This window comes from Oryctolagus cuniculus, chromosome 10, assembly GCF_964237555.1.
Source record: "Oryctolagus cuniculus chromosome 10, mOryCun1.1, whole genome shotgun sequence".
In the NCBI taxonomy this organism is placed as follows: Eukaryota; Metazoa; Chordata; class Mammalia; order Lagomorpha; family Leporidae; genus Oryctolagus; species Oryctolagus cuniculus.
This window is the reverse complement of record NC_091441.1, coordinates 8,372,551-8,395,455: the sequence shown is the minus strand read 5'-3', so window position 1 is coordinate 8,395,455 and position 22,905 is coordinate 8,372,551. Positions and strand designations below refer to the sequence as shown.

At 42.4% G+C, this 22,905-nt stretch overlaps 1 pseudogene; it reads left to right on the top strand.

Moving 5' to 3' along the window:
- The first annotated feature begins 19,974 nt into the window (after window positions 1-19,974).
- Window positions 19,975-20,151, top strand: LOC127492516 (U2 spliceosomal RNA; annotated as a pseudogene).
- Window positions 20,152-22,905: the final 2,754 nt, after the last annotated feature.

The following is a 22,905-nucleotide window of genomic DNA, read 5'->3' as shown; positions in this document are numbered from 1 at the left end:
TGGCGGGGGGGGGGGGGGGGGCGCGGAGAGAGACAGAGGGAGAGACACTGGTCTGGTGTCTTTTCTTAGAAGGGCAGCTGCCCACTTCCGATTCATCTCTCTGCTAACGCACCTGGGAGGGCAGCAGAGGATGGCCCAGTTCCTTGGGCCTCTGTACCCGTGTGGGAGACCTGGGGGAGGCTCCAGTTCTTGGTTTCGGATTGGCTCAGTTCCAGCTGTTAGGGCCACTTGGGGAGTGGACCAGTGGATGGAGGACTTCTCTCTTTCTCTCTCTCTTTCTCTTACTATTTCCAATAAATAAATCTTTAAAAAAATTTTAAAAGGGCACTAATCCTATCGTGAAAGCCTTCATGACCTCATCTAACCCTAATGACTTCCCAGAGGCTCCACTCCAAAATGTCATCACGCTGGGAGTTGGGCGTCACATATGAATTTGGGTGACTCAGATCCAGCTACCTGTTCTCCAGCTATTTAGCCCCAAGTATGGTACCCTACTTTAGCATTTTTTTCCCGTCTTGTGTATGAATATTTAACAAAATTTCCTTTTCAAAAACCGGATTGGGTTTAGTTGTTACTGTTAAAGATTCAATTACAAAACATTCCCTCTGGACTTAGCGTGTAGTAGATTTGAAGTTGCTCAAATTACTTTCTTGAAGTTTGAAATCTCCAACCTCTTTTCCTCCTTTGAGGGGAAAGCTGAGCGTTACCCTGTGGGTCTCCACATGAAGCCATTGTAGTGAAAAGATATGTCAAGGCACGTGGCAAAGTACACATCAGTACTTTGCTCTGCTAGGGCCCTGGGGCGCTCCAGAAATGTGCTTGCCTGTCCAAGACTTACAAAATCCTTTTTTTTTTTTTTCATGACTTTGATCACTTTCTGCGCTGGTCTCTTGATACTTAGGCAATGGACTCTTTCTCACAAGAGAGTGCCTCTTCAGAAAGCAACAGTGGTGTAAAACCCAACTTTGATCTACATCCTTTGATTATGGGAGAAATACGAATGCAATTCACTTATAGAAACCTTGTAATTTTCAAAACCTCAGTTGACAATTACAGCAAAGGTGTGGTATGTGGAAGTTTATCTTTGCGCCTTTAGGGCCCACTCAACGAGTTCTTACTTCCTGACCCTAACTACATATTTCCCTAGTTGGGTTGTTCTATGGGTGATTTGTGATTGTTTTAACAAGTGATTAGTTTTCTTCTTCTTCTTTTTTTTAACTGCTTCTAAGGAAGTAGTTTTTCCCTGTTTAGAATTTAAAGACAATTGGTGGAATCCAGAAATACAGCAAATGCCAACTAGAAAGGGAAATCTGGACTTGAGCTTTTAGAACAATTTGAAAGTACACATTTATATTGTTTGCAGTTATTTGTGACTTCCCAAGCTATCCGCATTTACCCTGTAATGGGAAGATTAAATGTGATTTCGTGTTTAATTAAATTAATAATTTAATATGAGTTCTTACCTCAAGGGCATAAAAGAGTTCATCTAAGTAAATCAAGTATGTAACATTTATCAGCAACTAAATTGCTATCCATCATCATTAATTGATAGGACCTTGGATTTTAACCTCATGGTTAAACTGCTTGAGTTGAAAGTATTTCCCTTTCTATAGGCACTGGTGGTAGGGTGGGACTATGTTTCTATTGTTCTCTGAGGAAGTTAAAATACAAGACATATGCATGTTCAGATAACTAAAAACTCTAAGAGAAATAAGTTTATTTATCTTTTTCACTTTTCACTTCTGTATTAGCCTTGGGGTGAAAATGCAATTTTTAGAACATAATGTTTATTTCTATTCAAGACTTTTGGTAGAACGAATATGTTTGGGTCCAGAAGTTGAATATATATTAAGGCAATGTGCTTGAATTTTAGTATGACTTTTTTTAAAGTTACATTTCTCACCAACATACAGAATAGCGTTTTCTTCATCTAAAAAGATTACAGGATAAAGTCAGGAGCAAATTCCCTAATAGCCTGAGTCATTCATGATTTACTGATTCAGAAATTATATATTTATAGCTTCTGTTTTGGCAATTAATCATAGACTGCTAAACTGTTTATTGTAGAACTGTCTTTCCTCCACAAAGTGATTATATAAACCTGGAAAGTGAGGTTCTAACAATGCCATAACACCCAATACCTAAGACTTGATTACTTTTTTTTTTTTACAAAAATGTTACTGAATAATATCTTGTAGTATTGTGGTTACAGACACATATGTGAAAATTGTTCACACGAATTAAGGGTGATTTGCAAATTCTTGAAGTCTTCCTTTTATTCCTTATCCTGAATCCTTAAAAAACCATCCTTTAAGAAAAGTCTAAAATGCATCTGTGCTTAAATTCTCTGTATCTTGCCAAGGGAGCCATGGAAGTTTCCAATACGAATGTGTAAAGGAATAAGAAGCACGTTGTCATCACTGATGGACATACGTGAATGTTCTGGATGCTGCAGTCCAGAGAAATTCAGGTTATTTAACATCAAAACCAAAAGAGGCCACCACAACAGTGTTCCTGGAGGAGGGTGTGATACAGAAGAAAGAAATGCCGAAAGCTTTTTGTTTCTGTCCTGAGAGATGGTGGGTAAAGCACAGTCAGAAAGCAGAGACTTCTGCAGGAAACCTGGTTGAGTCCCCAGCCCCCGGATTCAGCCGCATCTGGTCCTGACCATTGTAGACATTTGAGGCGTGGACAAGCAGGTGGGAGTGCGTTCTCTCTCCCTTGTTTTTTCCCTCCCTCTGTGTCTCTGAAATAAATAACATAGGTATTATATATATATAGTTCTAACCGATAGTCAGCTTCCCCCAGGCTTCTGTTTTGCTAGCTGTGTTACACAGGCGTTCCAGTGGCTTATATGGCCAGTGCAATTAGGGAAATGCTCTGATTTTCGGAGCATTTTGGATGCTTCCAATGTCAAAGTCTTGCCTATATGGTTGTGGTGGTTTAAAATCATGGCTGCAATGTGCTTGACATTCCTGCTGTTGAAAAACAGGATTTTGTGCCTCTCTCTTTTATCTGGGCTGGCACATGACTGCTTTGACCAGTAAACTATAGACCTGATGGCAGGTGACTCCTGATGCTAGAGTACAAAAGATCATGCCATTTCTATCTTGTTTGCTCTTGGAGTCCTAAACCACCACATAACATGCCTGACTTCACTGAGACCTCCAGTGGAGAAGTCAAATGTAGGTGCCCCACTCACAGATCCAGCTGAACCGATTCTTCTGCCATCCTTGCCTGGGCTTGTGTGAGCAAAGGGTCCCTTTATGTCAACCCATCTACCAGTTGAATGCCATGGAGTGGTCTTTGTCAACCCCACACAGAGCAGAATTCCACCCTGCTGATCACTGCCCAAATTCCAGACCAGAAAACCATGAGATGTAATAAAATGGTTTTTGTCTTACATCAACAATTTGAGGGGGACTCCCGGCAAGATGGTGGAATAGGAAGGGAGCACACTGATAGTCTGGGGAGAGATAGTTTAATAAAAGTGGAGATACTGCAGGTTCAAGGAAGAGTAGGGGAGGAAACAGCAGAAGAAACTCTTCCGGAACGCGTGACTCACAGCGGACCTGCGTGGACAGCGTGGGAGCCCACAGTTTGGGACATCAGCGGCAGACTCAACACACCAGCGCTGGAACGCGAGGTGAGCCGAACCTCAATAGCCCGAGACACCGGCAGGCAAGCGGAGAGAGGAGACTAGAGGGAACGACCCCCCGGGGGGGGGGGGAAGTTCACAAGGCTAACTGGAAGAGAGAGAGAGAGAGAGAGAAAAAAAAAAAAAAGGGTGACTAGTACGGACACGGGTTTCTCTCTCTCCGCTCACCTCTCAAGGGCGAGCAAGACAAAGAGCAGGCGCCATCTTGGACATACGTCATAAGCAGAGCGACCTCAGGTCTGCACCGGCCCTGAGCCTAGCAGAAAAACCTGACTCTGGGCGGGGCGAATTAACAGGAGATTAGGAGCTAGTAAATTTGTGGTGCTACTGAACTGAGACTGTGAAAAAAGAGACGGTGGGGGAGAGAACACACGGAATTCACGTGAGCACTCTCCAGAGACGCTACAATTCCGTAACTTTGGCAACCCAGTGGGAGGCTGAAGGAGAATTTGAGCCCACTCTGAGGGCCGAACAGATTCCCTGTGGGGATCTTGGGAAAGAGCTTCCGATCTCTGGCTCCTGTGGGTATATCATTTGCCTGCTAACTACCTCCAACTTCATTCAGCTGTGCGGAATTACTTCCCTTTTGAATCAAAAAAAAAAAAAAAAAAAAAGAAAGAGAGAGAGAGAGATTTACCACGCCTAACCTGGGAGTATCACCTTTGGCACACCAAACAGAGCTCTCAGGCCACACCCATCTCAAGCCCTAAGGCTCCATCAAAAACAGATAGTCCACTTAATCTAGAGTCATAGTATAACAAGAAAAAGCACCACAGTGAAGAAACCAAATATCTCCAATATGCCAAATAACAAACGCAAAAACCGAGGTAATAAAAACAAGGAAGTCACCATGACGCCCTCAAATGAAAAAGACACCCCAATTCAAGATTATGAAGATGATGACATAGAAGAAATGCAAGAAGCAGATCTCAAAAAATTGATAAGAACATTAAGAAGTTCTCAAAAACAAATTCTTGAACTACACAAATCCTTAATGGACAAGATAGAAAATCTCTCTCGTGAAAATGAAATATTAAGGAGGAATCAAAATGAAACGAAACAACTAGTACAACAGGAAACTGTGATAGTGACTGAAGTGAAGAATTCAATAGATCAAATGAAAAACACAATAGAGAGCCTTACAAACAGAATGGGTGAAGCAGAAGAGAGAATATCGGACTTAGAAGACAGAGAACAGGAAAGGATACAGTCAGACCAAAGAAAAGAAGAGGAAATTAGAAATCTGAAACATATTGTCGGGAATCTTCAGGATACTATTAAAAAACCCAACATTCGGGTTCTAGGAGTTCCTGAAGGCATGGAGAGGGAGAAAGGATTAGAAGGCCTTTTTAGTGAGATATTAGCAGAAAATTTCCCAGGTTTGGAGAAGGACAGAGAAATCCTAGTACAGGAAGCCCACAGAACCCCTAATAAACACGACCAAAAGAGATCCTCACCACGACACGTTGTAATTAAACTCTCCACAGTGAAACATAAAGAAAAGATCCTAAAATGTGCAAGAGAGAAACGTCAGATTACTCTCAGAGGATCTCCAATCAGACTCACAGCTGACTTCTCATCAGAAACTCTAAAAGCTAGGAGGGAATGGCGAGATATAGCCCAGGTACTAAGAGAGAAAAACTGCCAGCCCAGAATATTATATCCTGCAAAGCTATCATTTGTGAATGAAGGTGAAATAAAGACTTTTCATTGCAAACAGAAATTGAAAGAATTTGTTGCCACTCGTCCAGCCCTGCAAAAGATGCTTAAAGATGTGTTACACACAGAAACACAGAAACACGGTCATCAATATGAAAGAAGGTAAAGGAAGGAAACCAAGGAAGGAAACCTCACAGCAAAAGATCACAGGGAATTCAAAGCATATATTAGAACTTATCTTTGGCAAATGGCAGGGCAAAGTTACCACTTATCATTAGTCACTTTGAACGTGAATGGCCTGAACTGTCCAGTTAAAAGACACCAATTGGCTGATTGGGTTAAGGAACAAAACCCATCTATATGCTGCTTACAAGAAACACATCTTTCCAACAAAGATCCATACAGACTGAAAGTGAAAGGCTGGAAAAAGATATACCATGCCAACAGAAATGAAAAAAGAGCGGGCGTAGCCATCTTAATATCGGACAACATAAACTTTACCACAAAAACTGTTAAGAGAGACAAAGAGGGACACTATATCATGATTAAGGGATCAATTCAACAGGAAGATATAACAATTATCAATGTATATGCACCTAACTACAGGGCACCAGTTTATCTAAAAGATTTATTAACGGACTTAAAGGGAGACTTAGACCCCAATACAGTAGTACTGGGGGACTTCAATACTCCACTCTCAGAAATAGACAGATCATCCAGTCAGAAGATCAACAAGGATACAGTAGATTTAAACGACACCATAGCCCAAATGGATCTAACAGATATATACAGAACTTTCAATCCTACAGCTAAAGATTTCACATTCTTCTCAGCAGTACATGGAAGCTTCTCTAGGATTGACCACATACTAGGCCATAAAGCAAGTCTGAGCAAATTCAAAAGAATTAGAATCATACCATGCAGCTTCTCAGACCATAAAGGAATGAAGTTGGAAATTAGTAACTCAGGAATCCCTAGAGCATACGCAAACACATGGAGATTGAACAACATGCTCCTGAATGAACAATGGGTCATAGAAGAAATCAAAAGAGAAATCAAAAACTTTCTGGAAGTAAATGAGGATAACAGCACAACATACCAAAACTTATGGGACACAGCAAAAGCAGTGTTAAGAGGAAAGTTTATATCAATAGGTGCCTACATCAAGAAATTGGAAAGACACCAAATAGATGAGCTTTCAATTCACCTCAAGGATCTAGAAAACCTACAGCAAATCAGACCCAAATCTAGTAGGAGAAGAGAAATCATTAAAATCAGAGAAGAAATCAACAGGATTGAATCAAGAAAAACATTACAAAAAATCAGCCAAACGAAGAGCTGGTTTTTTGAAAAAATAAACAAAATTGACACCCCATTGGCCCAACTAACTAAAAAAAGAAGAGAAAAGACCCAAATCAATAAAATCAGAGATGAAAAAGGAAATGTAACAACAGACACCACAGAAATAAAAAGAATCATCAGAAATTACTACAAGGACTTGTATGCCAGCAAACAGGGAAACCTATCAGAAATGGATAGATTCCTGGACACATGCAACCTGCCTAAATTGAACCAGGAAGACATCGAAAACCTAAACAGATCCATAACTGAGACAGAAATTGAAACAGTAATAAAGGCCCTCCCAACAAAGAAAAGCCCAGGACCAGATGGATTCACTGCTGAATTCTACCAGACGTTTAAAGAAGAACTAACTCCAATTCTTCTCAAACTATTCAGAACAATCGAAGAAGAGGGAGTCCTCCCAAATTCTTTCTATGAAGCCAGCATCACCTTAATTCCTAAGCCAGAGAAAGATGCAGCACTGAAAGAGAATTACAGACCAATATCCCTGATGAACATAGATGCAAAAATCCTCAATAAAATTCTCGCCAATAGAATGCAACAACACATCAGAAAGATCATCCACCCAGACCAAGTGGGATTTATCCCTGGTATGCAGGGATGGTTTAATGTGCGCAAGACAATCAATGTGATACACCACATTAACAGACTGCAGAAGAAAAACCATATGATTATCTCAATAGATGCCGAGAAAGCATTTGATAAAATACAACACCCGTTCATGATGAAAACTCTAAGCAAACTGGGTTTGGAAGGAACATTCCTCAATACAATCAAAGCAATCTATGAAAAACCCACAGCCAACATCCTATTGAATGGGGAAAAGTTGGAAGCATTTCCACTGAAATCTGGAACCAGACAGGGATGCCCACTCTCACCACTGCTATTCAATATAGTTCTGGAAGTTCTAGCCAGAGCTATTAGGCAAGAAAAAGAAATTAAAGGGATACAAATTGGGAAGGAAGAACTCAAACTATCCCTCTTTGCAGATGACATGATTCTGTATTTAGGGGACCCAAAGAACTCTACTAAGAGACTATTGGAACTCATAGAAGAGTTTGGCAAAGTAGCAGGGTATAAAATCAATGCACAAAAATCAACAGCCTTTGTATACACAGACAATGCCATGGCTGAGGAAGAACTTCTAAGATCAATCCCATTCACAATAGCTACAAAAACAATCAAATACCTTGGAATAAACTTAACCAAAGACGTTAAAGATCTCTACGATGAAAATTACAAAACCTTAAAGAAAGAAATAGAAGAGGATACCAAGAAATGGAAAAATCTTCCATGCTCATGGATTGGAAGAATCAATATCATCAAAATGTCCATTCTCCCAAAAGCAATTTACAGATTCAATGCAATACCAATCAAGATACCGAAGACCTTCTTCTCAGATCTGGAAAAAATGGTGCTGAAATTTATATGGAGGCACAAGAGACCTCGAATAGCTAAAGCAATCTTGTACAACAAAAACAAAGCCGGAGGCATCACAATACCAGATTTCAGGACATACTACAGGGCAGTTGTAATTAAAACAGCATGGTACTGGTACAGAAACAGATGGATAGACCAATGGAACAGAATTGAAACACCAGAAATCAACCCAAACATCTACAGCCAACTTATATTCGATCAAGGATCTAAAACTAATTCCTGGAGCAAGGACAGTCTATTCAATAAATGGTGCTGGGAAAATTGGATTTCCACGTGCAGAAGCATGAAGCAAGACCCCTACCTTACACCTTACACAAAAATCCACTCAACATGGATTAAAGACCTAAATCTACGACCTGACACCATCAAGTTACTAGAGAACATTGGAGAAACCCTTCAAGATATTGGCACAGGCAAAGAATTTCTGGAAAAGACCCGGGAGGCACAGGCAGTCAAAGCCAAAATCAACTATTGGGATTGCCTCAAATTGAGAAGTTTCTGTACTGCAAAAGAAACAGTCAGGAGAGTGAAGAGACAACCGACAGAATGGGAAAAAATATTTGCAAACTATGCAACAGATAAAGGGTTAATAACCAGAATCTACAAAGAGATCAAGAAACTCCACAAAAACAAAACCAACAACCCACTTAAGAGATGGGCCAAGGACCTCAATAGACATTTTTCAAAAGAGGAAATCCAAATGGCCAACAGGCACATGAAAAAATGTTCAAGGTCATTAGCAATCAGGGAAATGCAAATCAAAACCACAATGAGGTTTCACCTCACCCCGGTTAGAATGGCTCACATGCAGAAATCTACCAACAACAGATGCTGGCGAGGATGTGGGGAAAAAGGGACACTAACCCACTGTTGGTGGGAATGCAAGCTGGTCAAGCCACTATGGAAGTCAGTCTGGAGATTCCTCAGAAACCTGAAGATAACCCTACCGTTCGACCCAGCCATCCCACTCCTTGGAATTTACCCAAAGGAATTTAAATTGGCAAACAAAAAAGCGGTCTGCACCCTAATGTTTATTGCAGCTCAATTCACAATAGCCAAGACCTGGAACCAACCTAAATGCCCATCAACGATAGACTGGATAAAGAAATTATGGGATATGTACTCTTTAGAATACTATACCGCAGTAAGAAACAACGAAATCCAGTCATTTGCAGCAAAATGGAGGAATCTGGAACACATCATGCTGAGTGAAATAAGCCAGTCCCAAAGGGACAAATACCATATGTTCTCCCTGATCGGTGACGACTGACTGAACACCAAGAGGGAAACCTGTTGGAGTGAGGTGGACACTATGGGAAATGGTGGCTTGATCAGCATAGCCCTGACTGTTAATGAACAACTTAATACATTATCCCTCTTAGTAGTTTTTTTTATCTGTTCTTCTTAATATGACTGGTTTAGATCTGTAATTGATGCACAGTTATTCTTAAGTGTTGAAAATTAACTGAAATGTGATCGCTGTTGAACATGGTGGTGGGAATGGGAGAGGGAAGAGATGTATAATTTGGGACATGCTCAGGCTGACTTGCCCCAAGTGGTGGAGTTGGAAGCATACCAGGGGATTCCAATTCAATCCCATCGAGGTGGCATGTACCAATGCCATCTCACTGTTCCAGGTGATCAGTTTCAGTTCACAGTTGGTCATGGTGAAGGGACTGGGAGTCAAAGGGAACACATAGACAAGTCTAGTACCTGCTAACGCTAACCGATGGAGTAAATAAAGGGGAGAGTGATCCAACATGGGAAGTGAGATACTCAGCAGACTCATAGAATGGCAGATGTCCTAAATAGCACTCTGGCCTCAGAATCAGCCCTAAAGGCATTCGGAGCTGGCTGAAAAGCTCATGAGAGTATTTCAGGCATGGAAAGCCAAGACACTCTGGCAAAAGATCTCTGCGAGTGAGATCCCAGTGGAAAGAACAGGTCATCAAAGAAGGAGGTACCTTTCTCTGAAGGGAGGAGAGAACCTCCACTTTGACTATGACCTTGTCTAAACAAGATAAGAGTCGGAGAACTCAGAGGGCTTCCATAGCCTTGGAAACTCATGACTGGAGCATAGGGAGATTACTGATGCCATAGACAGGAGTGTCAATTGGTAAAGTCAACAACAGGAGTCACTGTGCACTTACTCCTCATGTAGGATCTCTATCCTTAATGTGCTGTACATTGAGATTTAATGCTATAACGAGTACTCAAACAATATATTTCACTTTGTGTTTCTATGGGGGTGCAAACTGTCGAAATCCTTACTTAATGCATACTAAACTGATCCTCTGTAAAAAAAAAAAAAAAAAAAAAAAAAAAAAAAAAAAGAAATTATCAATTCCCAACTTGACTCTCACTGGGATTAAACATGACAATAGGTCTGATCTGATTTCATCATCATTTAAAAAAATCATCTATTATTTTTCACTTTATGTTTCTGTGTGGGAGCAAACTGTTGAAATCCATACTTAATGTATACTAAGCTGATCTTCTGTATATTAAGATAATCGAAAATGAATCATGATGTGAATGGAAGGGGAGAGGGAGTGGGAAAGGGGAGGGTTGTGGGTGGGAGGGACGGTATGGGGGGGAAGCCATTGTAATCCATAAGTCGTACTTTGGAAAATTATATGCATTAAATAAAAGTTAAAAAAAAAAATAAAAATAAAAAAAAAAAACAATTTGAAGTATTATGATGATTTGCTATGTGACAATAGACAACTACAATGATATTTTATTGGGAGGTAGCCATCTATGGTGGCATTCATACACTCAACCTCATTTTTTGCAGAAGCTACAAGAACCATGGTCTTGGTTTTCTGTTGCGGTCAAGGAGCCAGCCCTCAACCAAAGTGCTGTGCCTGTAAGATGCCCCCAACCCTTGGTCTCATGGACTGCAATTATCTCCTTTCTTTTCTTATCCTCAGAACAAAACTTGCATCCATTAAGTGTCTTCTTAAAACTGTGTTAGCTCTTCTCTAATGCTAAGAAAGTTCAGAACTCAAGGACTTGAAGACAAGCTATGTAGCTTAAAAAGAAACAAGGGAAGTTTGTCTTGTAGAAATGGCAGTAAATGAGGCCGGCGCTGTGGCTCACTAGGCTAATCCTCCGCCTAGCGGCGCCGGCACACCGGGTTCTAGTCCCGGTCGGGGCGCCGGATTCTGTCCCGGTTGCCCCTCTTCCACCCTCTTCCAGGCCAGCTCTCTGCTGTGGCCTGGGAGTGCAGTGGAGGATGGCCCAAGTGCTTGGGCCCTGCACCCCATGGGAGACCAGGATAAGTACCTGGCTCCTGCCATCGGATCAGCGCGGTGCGCCGGCCGCAGCGCGCCAGCCACAGTGGCCATTGGAGGGTGAACCAACGGCAAAAAAGGAAGACCTTCCTCTCTGTCTCTCTCTCTCACTGTCCACTCTGCCTGTCAAAAAAAAAAAAAAAAAAAAAAAAAAAAAAGGCAGTAAATGGAGTGGATCCCGTGTGCAGCAAGTGAAGCCATTGCTTGGGACCCTGCATTCCGTATCTGAGTGACCGGTCAGTCCCTGCTAGTCTGCTTGGTTCTGATCCAGTTCTGTACTAATGTACTTAGGAAGCAGCAGATGATGGTTCAAGTACTTGAGTCCCTCCTACCCACGTGAGACCCAGATTGAGTTCCTTGGCTTCTGGCTCTGGCCTGGCCCAGTCCCAACTGTGGCAGGCATTTGGAGAGTGAACTGGTAGATAGAAGATATCTCTCTCTAATCCTTTCTCTGTCACTCTGCCTTTCAAGTAAATAAAGCTAAAAAAAGGAAAGAAGAAGGAAAGGGAATGATGGCAGAAACATCAGCATCGTTAATCAAGTAAACTCTCACACCCATAAAACCAACTGTGGTGGGCAGAGTGAGAAGGAGTTTCAATTTTATATTTTTTAAAGGCATTGATTATTTGTAGCCAGAAAAATGTAGATTTTTTATCTTGTGGGTTTTTTTTTTTTTTTTAGAATTGATTGAGATATTCTTAATGTTCTAAGATAGGGTCAGTTTTTAAAAAGTCTTCCAAATGTTTATGTTAACTATATATGTGAATATGTTTTAAAATATCAGTTTATTATTCAGTTCTTTTTTAGAATAGTTGTAAATGTACAAAGCAATGATTGTGAAGTAGTATTAATAGAGTTCCCATACACCTTAAGTGTAAGGTGTCCTTCCCCTATTATAAACATCTCACATTAGTATATTTATCACAATTAATGACCTGCAATTCTTATAATAGCAAATACTTGTATAGCATTTACTCTGGCACTATTCCAGAACTTCAAATAAATTAACTCTTAAATGACATAAGAGCTGTTTTGTGCCGTTGCTATTATTATTGCCCAGTCAACCTGATCAGTAAGTTTGAGGCAGTAAGAGTTAAATCACGGGATCAGTATGTGTCAGGGCACTGGCTGGAATCCCTGCAATGCTGTTTCCCTTTGAAAGGCCTCCTGGCTTAAGTAGACTTCATTTCAAGCTACCTCAAGTTGTTTTGGGAAAGTTGTAGTATGCCTTATTAAAGAAATAAAATGCTGACAACCTCAGTTAAATGTCAACACTCAAGATATTTATAAACTTTTTTTCCTCTCTGCTGCTTCTAGTTAGTGCATTTTTATTTACTTAATAGAGGCTGTTTGGAAATATCTCTTTTAGTATACTTTTATATTCCTTTATGTATTTATAATGTATATGTTATGCACATATATGTGTGTATATAAATATAAACATATATTTCCTGATATTTTTTCTCCCTTCCTGCCTTTTTTAGTCTAAATATTTAGGAATAAAACAGTGGCTGTGGTGCCTTAATTGCAATGATTTGAATGAGCCGGTTGATTTGCCTGTTTAATCTGTGTCCTTTTTGTATCCCAGCATAGTTTCTGGGAATTGCAAGGCCTGAGCGACTAGCTAGAGCTGCTGAGTCATCAGGAGAAACAGGTGCCTGAGGGGGCAGGCGAGACTGGGACCTGAGACCTCTGGAGGCTCCCCAGTGCTGGCTTGCTGGTCGTCTATGGGAGACAACGTTTTGACCATGGTTTCTAAGTAATCATTCAATGCCGTGGCCTTTGTATCATTACTGTCCTACCTCCCGACCAGGAAACTGCAAAGATTAATAATCATTAAACACAAGATGAAATTATCAATCTTTCCAGAGATAAGTTTGCTCTATAAATATAAGAAACGATTCTGTGTGCCTGTAGGGTAAACCATAAGCACTTTCTCACTGAAGGAGATGATTTGAAATTCTTTCCAGAGGAGGTTGGCATTTACTTAAACTGACCAGGAGGCTGAGGAATCTTGGGGGTTGTTCCAGCTGGTTCTTACCTTGCCAGGGAAGTATTTCTGAGGACTACCATGCTAAGTTTCAGACTAGTCACTCATAGATTTCGCTGTTACTGGCTGCATTGTTCCTGAGTTTCCTTTATGTTTTCTAGAATCCCTAAGTTTTGGCAGGTCCTACTCCATGTCTGTGTTGGGATATGTTCTAGAATGCAGGGAGCCAGAGCATTGTAGCGCAGCCTGCTAACAAAGGACATCCTCTGTGTGCTTAGTGAGATGTTTAGAGAGATTCTCAGGCAGGTCAGTAGCTTAATGTCTGCATTGACAGGTGGGCAAGGGAAATGGCCTGAGTGCCTGTGACAACTAACAAATCCTTTTTGTTTTTTTCCCTTCTACTCCATTCACAGAAATGCTTGCTTGTCAACAGCCAACAGCTTCCTCCCTCTAGGGAATGGACTCTGACAAATTCACTGTCATGACATTTGGTGCTTCCCACCTAGGATGGACCAAAGGTGTTCTGAACTTCATTACATTCCCTCCCTCCCTCCCTCCCTCCCTCCCTCCCTCCCTTCCTTCCTTTCAAGAGGTATTCTTATAGAAACATTACATTTGTTTTTATTTATTTTGAAGAGAGGGAGAGAGAGATCTTCCATCTACTGATTTCATTCCCCAATGCCTACAAGAGTCATGGCCAAAACTCCATCTAGGCCTCGCATGCAGGTGGCAGGGACCCAAATACCCGGGCCTTCACCTGCTGCCTCCTAAGGTGTGCACTGGCAGGAAGCTGGAAGTGGGAGCTGAGCCAGGTCCTCAGTCCCAGGCACTGAAATGGGATGTGGGTGTTCCAAGTGGTGTCTTCACTGTGCTGTATCAGATACCCTTGCCTGTTACATTGTTTTTGAAAGGCAGTAAGCCCTAGTACTTAAATAGGCCTGTTTGAATTAGTTTAAAGTTTACTCGGAAAAAGACCACATTACTATGTGACCTCAGTCGTTGAGGTAGAAAAATGGCACTGCCATGGGTTTGCTTCTCACAAGCACCTTGTGAAGGAGGCGGGCAGCCACGGATACACTGATTTCTCGAAGAAGGGGCCAGCAGTGAAAGGCGCAACCGTTGTGATTCTGGGAACAGGTGTGAACAGCATCCTTCCTAGATGCTGAAGGACCAGTTTTCTGCCTAAAACATAGCTGATAGAGATCCACCAGTAGCTGGAATTCATTATCTGAAATACTTGGATCCCTGTTTCTGTAGTCATTTTTCTGATTTCCTTGCATTGACAGTGAAATTTGTATTTTTGTTTGCTCTAAAGAGTTGGAGAGTGGCATGGAATGACATTGTAAATGGGCCATATAAAATACAATGAATTTTATGTGCAATCTTGGAATAGCTTCTCATGGGTAGGAACACAGGAAGTGTGCACTTGCATCACTGTCATGGGCATTCCTTTGTTTTCACTGTCCCCATACAACCGTGTGTCCACGGCTTACTCTGCAGGTGAGTCTGGTGAAGCTTGTCCTTCAGGCTCACCTCTATCGCCAGAATGACAGCCACGAACTGTCTCCCTCCAGGTGTGGCTGGACTGCGGCAGTGAGGCATGAGAGCAACAAGCACACCTTTCCAACACCACCCCCTTCCTCAGAGAAGAAATTACCTGGTATGAACAAGACGCAGAATCTTGGAGATTCACACTCTCTTGTTGGAACTGGTCCAGCTGAGGGTAATAGAAACGCTGACATTATTTAAGCAAATGAGAGATTTTTTTTGTTTGGTGGAAAGTGTGCAGGTGGACATTTCAGGGCCCTTTCAGCCTTGCTGTCCTCATGCGTAACTGCTGAACATCTGAGAATGATGTTAGCAATCCCAGAGCAAATGGAAAGAGAGGTGAAGGAGGAAGGGGAACTGGCTGTATCAGGACTTGGACTATTTCCCGAACCCCAGTAAGCATGTCTTACAGCCATCGTTAGCTGCAAGAGAGTCTGGTGAGTGTAGTTTTTTAACTGGGCACATTGCCGATCCTGTAAATGCAAAATTCTCTTACTGACGATGAAACAGAGAAGTGATATTACCTAATAGAGAGAGGATATTACCAGCAGGTTTAGTCAGGCAAATTACGGCATCTGTAGTTGCATTTGTTAGTCATTATCTTCAACATCCATTGCCATAGTAAATGTAAGTCAAAATGATTAGATATTGAAAAGTAAAATCATACTTTTATTTTCCTTTCCTGGTGGATTTCTTGCCCATATTTACCTTTGGGCAAAAATGAAATTTGCTTTATTAATTGACATGCATTATTTTATATACATTTCCCTTTTTTAAAAAATGAAAGTTCATGTCTTGGTCTCTTTGGCCTGCTAAACAAAATACTATAGGTGATGGTTTATAAAAAACAGAGTGTTCTTTTGATTAGCTTTGGAGCCTGGAAGGTCGAAGATCAAGGTGCAAGCAGGTGTGGTACCTGGTGAGGGCCCATTTCCTGGTTCACAAGAATGTGCCTTCTCCAGAGGTTAATGAGCTCTCTGGAGTTTTTCCTTCTTCTTATTTGGAAAGGGGAGAGAAAGACAGAGGTATCTCCCATCTGCTGGTTCACTCCTCCAGTGTCTCAACACCCGGGGCTAAGGCTGGGCCAGGCTGAAGCCAGAACCTGGGAACTCACTTGGAGAGAGGGACACAGGTCTCCAGATCTCCCACTTGGAGAGGGACACAAGTACTTGAGCCATCACCTGCTGGCTCCCAGGGCGCACATTAGCAGGAACCTGGAATCAGGACTTGAACCCAGGCACTCCAATGTGGGATGTGGGTGTCCCAAGCATTGGTTGTCTTAACCACTAGGCCGAACACCTACTCCTAAGGTTTTTTAAAAAAATTTTTTAATAAAGATTTATTTAATTTGTTTGAAAGGCAGAATTATGATTAAGCACACACACACACACACACACACAGATTGATCTTCCATTTGCTGGTTTACTCCCCAAATGGCAGCAATGACTGATGCTTGGCCAGGCCAAATCACATGCCTGGAACTCTTATCTGGGTCTCCCAAGTGTTTGGGTGGCAGGGACCCAAACACTTGGGCCATTGTCCATTGTTTTCCCTGGTGCATTAGCAGGAAGCTGGATCGGAGGTGAAGCAGAAGGAGGGGCTGGTGTTTTGGTACAAAGGGTTAAACCACTGCCTGCAAGCCCAGCATTCTACATGGGTGCCAGGGTGAGTCCTGGCTCTCCATGTCTGATTCAGCTCCCTGCTGTTGGGCTTGGGAAAGCAGTAGAAGATGACCAAGTCCTTGGACCCCTGCGGTCAACATGGGAGACCTGGAGGAAGTTCCTAGCTCCTAGCTTCAGACTGGCCCAGAACTGGTCACTGTGGCCATTTGGGGAGTGAACCACTGGATGGAAGAGCTCTCTCAGTGTAACTCTGCCTTTCAAATAAATAAATTCTTAAAAAAGAAGGAGAAGAAAAAGAAGGGGCGGGGGGGAAGCAGCTGGAACTTAACCTGCTCCGCCACAACACCAGCCCCCTGGAGTGTCTTTTGTAAGGGGCACTAATCTCATTCATAAGGACACCACTCTCATCCCCTCTGGGTTCCTCCCAAAGCCCCTCTCTTCCTACTGCCATCACTTTGGGGGTTAGAATTTCAACACATATAGTTTGTTTGGTTGATACAGTGATTCTGGGAGGGGCAAAATTCATCAGATTGTCCAAGGGAGCTGGGGTTTGTTTTGAGACTGCTGTGCTCGCTCCCTCCTTGTTTGCGTATCCTGACCTTCCCCTCCAGAACCGGCTCCTCCCAGAGTAGATCTGGAGGAGATTTGAGCTCCAGGCCGAGAGCAGCTTCTAATCATCAGGTAGCCCAGTGTGTGCTGTGCCTGACCGAGCTGTGTGGCTGGGACGTCTCTGGTGGAGTCATAGGCCACAGGCCAACAGTGAATCAAACAGCTGCAGTAGTGCGGCATGCACCGCCCAGTTGTGTGCAAGGTTCTTTTCCTGGGCAGTTCAAGGACACAGGCACACCAGACCCAGGTTCCTCAGGAGCTCAGCCTCTTGGCATCCTGTTACTAATATGAACGTCTTTCTCTCATTCTTTCATCCTTTTCTGAACTTAGATTTTTGTCTTACAAACCTTATTAAAAATTTCAAGTTGGAAAGACTTTAAAAAGTCATCTTTTCCAGCTCTCTGCCTGTAGGCATTCTATAAGATGAGCCATTTGTCTAACTAATCTGCCAGCTTTGAGTAACATGTGAGAAAGGTGTTTCTTTTATCTCACACCAGCAGTGTAATCCTGAAATTCTATTTAACAACTAAAAACACTGAAGCACTGACTAAAGCTGTGTTAGATCTTCACTTTTGTTGATTCGGAACTGAACTATAGATGGAGTCCTTATTAGGAAATTTGGAGGAGAAAGTGTATCAGGGTTCTTCAAAAAATTAATGAAAACTATGTTGTGAAAAAACTATGCATGGATTTCAAAATATTTTTTGCACCAAATGAACATCTTTTGATTCCATTTCCCATTAAATGTTTGAATTACTCTCATGTATAAAGCACAACAATAGTTTCATATAAAAGCTGAAAAATTGGGGTCACATTGTGGCATAGCAGGTTAAGCTGCCACCTGTGACACTGGCATCCCAAATGGGCACCAGTTCCAGTCCTGGCTGGTCCATTTCCTATCCAGGTCCTTCCTGATGAGAGAAAGCAGAACAAGGTGGCCCAAGTACTTGGGCCCTTGAAGACACTCCTGGTTCCTGAATTCTGTTTGTTTCTCCTTCTTTCTCTGTAGCTCTGCCTTTCAAATAAATAATCTTAAAAAAAAAAAAAGCTGAAAAATTTGATGGAATGTGAAAGAGAATCAAAGTGTCATGTGCCATTCTCAGTGTCATCTTTAAAATTAAAATGTTGAGGGATCTCAATAAGTCTTTAAAGGGATCTTTCAACATATTCCTCTCCATTTTCAGCAAGACTATAAAACAGGCTGTATCTTTTCCCACCTTTCTCGCCTCTTCCCTTCCCCTTCCCTCCCTCCCTCCCTCCCTTTCTTCCTTCCATCTATAACAATGAGTTTCAAGGAGGAAGGATTAATCTGTTTGCTTTCGAATGAGGAGAGAAGACAGTGACTTAAGTCCTCAATTAACCTTGTAGAATGATTTGAACCTTTGGTTAGGTGGGATGGGAAAGACAAATGCAGTGATTTTATCTCGTGTGCTTGAGTCGTGACTACCCAGGCCACTGTCACACAAGGTAACATGCAGCCCACAGCAGCCTTGACAGTTCACACCTGTGTTTCCTTTACTTTGAGGAGGGCAAAGCACTTACTAATACTCATACGTGGATGTGGAGTTCAAATTGAATGCTCAGGAGATCCGCACCGTAGATGACCTTCTCTGGCAGGATGCTCTTAAGGAGGCATCGTGGGTCATGTGACATCTAAGGATGTTACCTGTAACTTTATCCTCTTGTCTCAAACGTAAACTGCAAAAGCAATGGGAGGCCGGCACCGCGGCTCAATAGGCTAATCCTCCACCTAGCGGCGCCGGCACACCAGGTTCTAGTCCCGGTCGGGGCGCCGGATTCTGTCCCGGTTGCCCCTCTTCCAGGCCAGCTCTCTGCTGTGGCCCGGGAAGGCAGTGGAGGATGGCCCAAGTGCTTGGGCCCTGCACCCCATGGGAGACCAGGAGAGGCACCTGGCTCCTGCCTTCGGATCAGCGCGGTGCGCTGGCCACAGTGCACCAGCCGTGGCAGTTTTTGGAGGGTGAACCAACGGCAAAAGGAAGACCTTTTTCTCTGTCTCTCTCTCTCTCACTATCCACTCTGCCTGTGGAAAAAAAAAATAAAAGCAATGGGAGAATTATAGAGGAAATAGATGAAATATGAAATAGATGTCATCCTGTTCTTGAAGAGTTGTCACAACTGGTTTGAATTAATCATGTAGATGACTGTAGTTGAGGGTTATTAAGTTGGTGAAGACTGCTTGTGGACTGGTCTTTGGCTTGGTGTTTAAGATGCCAGAATCTCATATTGGAGCACCTAGACTCAAGTCCTAGCACCTCTCACAACCCAGTTTTCTGTTAATGCAACTTTCTGGGAGGCAGCCTTTGTTGGGGTCAAGTGGTTGAGTTTGTGCCACCCACAGGGAGATCTGGATGGATTTCCTCACTCGCAGCTTTAGCCTGACCCGGATCAGCTGTTGTGGCTTTTTGGTGATTGTGAGAGGGTGCCCTTCACCTCTCTCTGTCTCTTTCTGTTTCTGTGCCTCTCAAATACAAACTGGTAATTCAGAGCTTACTAGAGCAAGAGAGTCAGCTACCATTGCATTCCTTTTGATAGAGACTCAAAGGGACTTGAGAGGACAGTGGGCTTGACGGAGTAGAAGAGGAAGTCTTTGGTTAGTGTTCTATTTGGTGGCATGCTCTCTTAGGATGGAATATTTGGAAGTGGTATCGAGATGGTGGGGGTAAGTGGTGAGTAGGGAACTTTTTGATTGGTTTTACAATTCACTGGACAGTCCTTGATTGATTCAAAATCATCAGCCACATAACTGGGAGCCTACCCAGGGTGGGAAGGCTCGTTTCTCGGCCTTTTGGCTAAGATCAAGTGTAGTATAAATTATTCTACAGTAAGGATTTTCTCCAAAAACTTTGCTTTAAAAAAGTTCAAGTATAGAAGTTGAAAGAACCGTACAGCTGGCTGGCACCACAGCTCACTAGGCTAAATCCTCCGCCTGTGGTGCCGGCATCCTGGATTCTGTCCCGGTTGCCCCTCTTCCAGGCCAGCTCTCTGCTGTGGCCTGGGAAGGCAATGGAGTATGGCCCAAGTGCTTGGGCCCTGCACCCCATGGGAGACCAGGAGGAAGCACCTGGCCCCTTGCTTCAGATCGGTGCAGCGCACTGGCCATAGCAGCCATTTAGGGGGTGAACCAATGGAAGGAAGACCTTTCTCTCCATCTCTCTCTCTAACTCTGCCTGTCAAAAAAAAAAAAAAAAAAAAAAAAAAAAAAAAAAAAAAGAACTATACAGTCAACATCCACATCCCCATCACCTGATTCTACAATTAAGTTATAACTGTGTTTGCTTTATCAGATCTCTGTTCACTTATTCGACTCACAATGGGAGTTTCCATATGACACATTTGATTGAGGTAACAAGAAAAATCAAGGTAGCTAACAGTCTCACTAGTTTCTTGAGGAAGGATCTAGTTCAAGAGAATAGGGAGCATAATTCTAGAGATGTCTTAAACACCCTTGTAAACCAGCATTGTTTGTCAAACACAGTCAAGGCTCAGATCCTGTTTTTAAGACTATAGGCAGGTGAGCTGTGGTTATGCTGCAGTTTCATTTGCAGATATTATCGAGTCAAGATTTATCCGTATCTTTTTTTAATGATTTATTTATTTATTTGAAAATCAGAGTTACACAGAGAGAGGAGAGGCAGAGAGAGAGAGGTCTTCCATCCGATGAATGAATCTAACATAAGCCAATGCAGCAATAATGCAGGATTATTGCATTAAAATGTAAACTCTCTCAGCATGTTCAGTGTCTAGGGTATTGTAGGAGTCAATAAATACTTGTATAAAATATAACAAATTATTCTACAGTAAGGATTCTCTCCAAAAACTTTGCTTTAAAAAAGTTGGCCACAACGGCTGGAGCTGTGCCAATCTGAAGCCAGGAGCAAGGAGCTTCTTCCGGGTCTCCCACGTGGGTGCAGGGGTCCAAAGACTTGGGCCATCCTCCACTGCTTTCCTGGGCCACAGCAGAGAGCTGGACAGGAAGCGGAGCAGCCGGATCTCAAACTGGCGGCCACATGGGATGCTGGTGCTTTAGGCCAGGGTGTTAACCCACTGCGCCACCGTGCCAGCCCCGATTTACCCATATCTTTTAAATAAAATATGTCTTTAAACTTGTAGAGAGAGATGCAAGTTAAAAATGCATATTAGGGATTTTAATTTTAAGGGAGCTACTACAGTGTTTGTAATAGGGTATTTTTTTTTTTTAAAGATTCAATGGAAGCCAGCTTAATGCACAAATGAAAGTTAACTCTGTAGATCAAATAAGGCAAGTAAAAGTTGAGTGTGCCTGCTGCATCAAATAATATTAGGAGGCTAGTTATCAAAATATATTTGCTTGTTTTTCCCTACTGTTTTTACCCTGTTGTTTCTTTTTTTGGTGTTCAAATATTTCTACATTATTGTTTTGTTGTGCTGGGTATTTGCTTCCTATGGAAAGTCTTTATATTCTCTATATATGTGTTAATTGTTTTTGTAACTTTTAGGAGGTAATCACTTGGCCCAAGTTTTGCCCCCTGTTGACTTTCTGGGCCTTGATAGTTAAATGAAGGGGTTAACTGGTTTTTATTTTCTTTAAGGTTCTATTTATTTTAGAGGTAGAGTTACAGACAGTGAAAGAGAGAGACAGAGAGAAAGGTCTTCCATCCGCTGGTTCACTCCCCAAATGGCCACAACGGCCGGAGTTGGGCTGATCCGAACTCAGAAGCCAGAAGCTTCTTCAACGTCTCTCATGTGGGTGCAGGGGCCCAAGGACCTGACCATCTTCTACTGCTTTCCCAGGCTATAGCAGAGAGCTGGATTGTAAGAGGAGTAGCTGGGACTAGAACTGGTGCCCTTATGGGATACCGGCGCTGCAGGTGGAAGATTGACCTGTACCACAGTGCTGACCCCATGAAGGGGTTAATTTACGTGTTTTATTTTGGGTCTGAGAATAACACTCCTGTGCACTGGCAGTGTTAGCTTGTGTAGACAACTGATTAACAGGAGGGAATCTGCTTCTCGTTCTGCCGTAGATGTATCTGTGTGGCTTGTTGTCTCCTCTCTTCAGGTTTCGATTTGATAAGCGGGAAGAACTCTACTTCATTTCTCAGCTGTGTATTTCAGAGATGTTTATCAAGGGCATTACAACTAATGGTTGCATTTCAGGCATTTGGAACACATCTCCTGCATCTCATAATCATGCAATAGTGACACGTATCTATGCAGTGAATTTTCTACTGAGCCAAGGCCTTTACAGGTGCTATTTCCCTGGGTCTTCCCTGGAACCCTGGTAGGGGGATATGAACAGCACTGTTTTAAGGAAACAGGACACAGCATGGGCCTTGGCTCCAGGTCTCGTAGCCAGTGAGCAGCGAAGATGGGGTTTGTTCTCTTAGAGTCTGAAGCTTGCTGAACCACCTTCTCTTGCTGTCTCAAAACAGGGTTAATGCACTGTCAGCTCTCCGTGAGTCTGCTGCATGTTCTAAGAAGTTTGATGATTGAGAACTCAATTTTAAACCTGGAGAAATTTGGGAAACAGTGTGCAAGATGGCTGTGGTAGAATGAGAAGACAAGAAAGTTTTGGTTGCATATGCTCCCTTTATGGTGAGATTTAAGTCATCTGGAATTTGCTGTGGACAATTTTCGTGCATAAAGTGTCCTGCTTTAGAGTTTCTTCCTTCCTTTCCTTTTTTTTTTCAGGATTTATTTATTTTAAAGGCAGAGTGACAG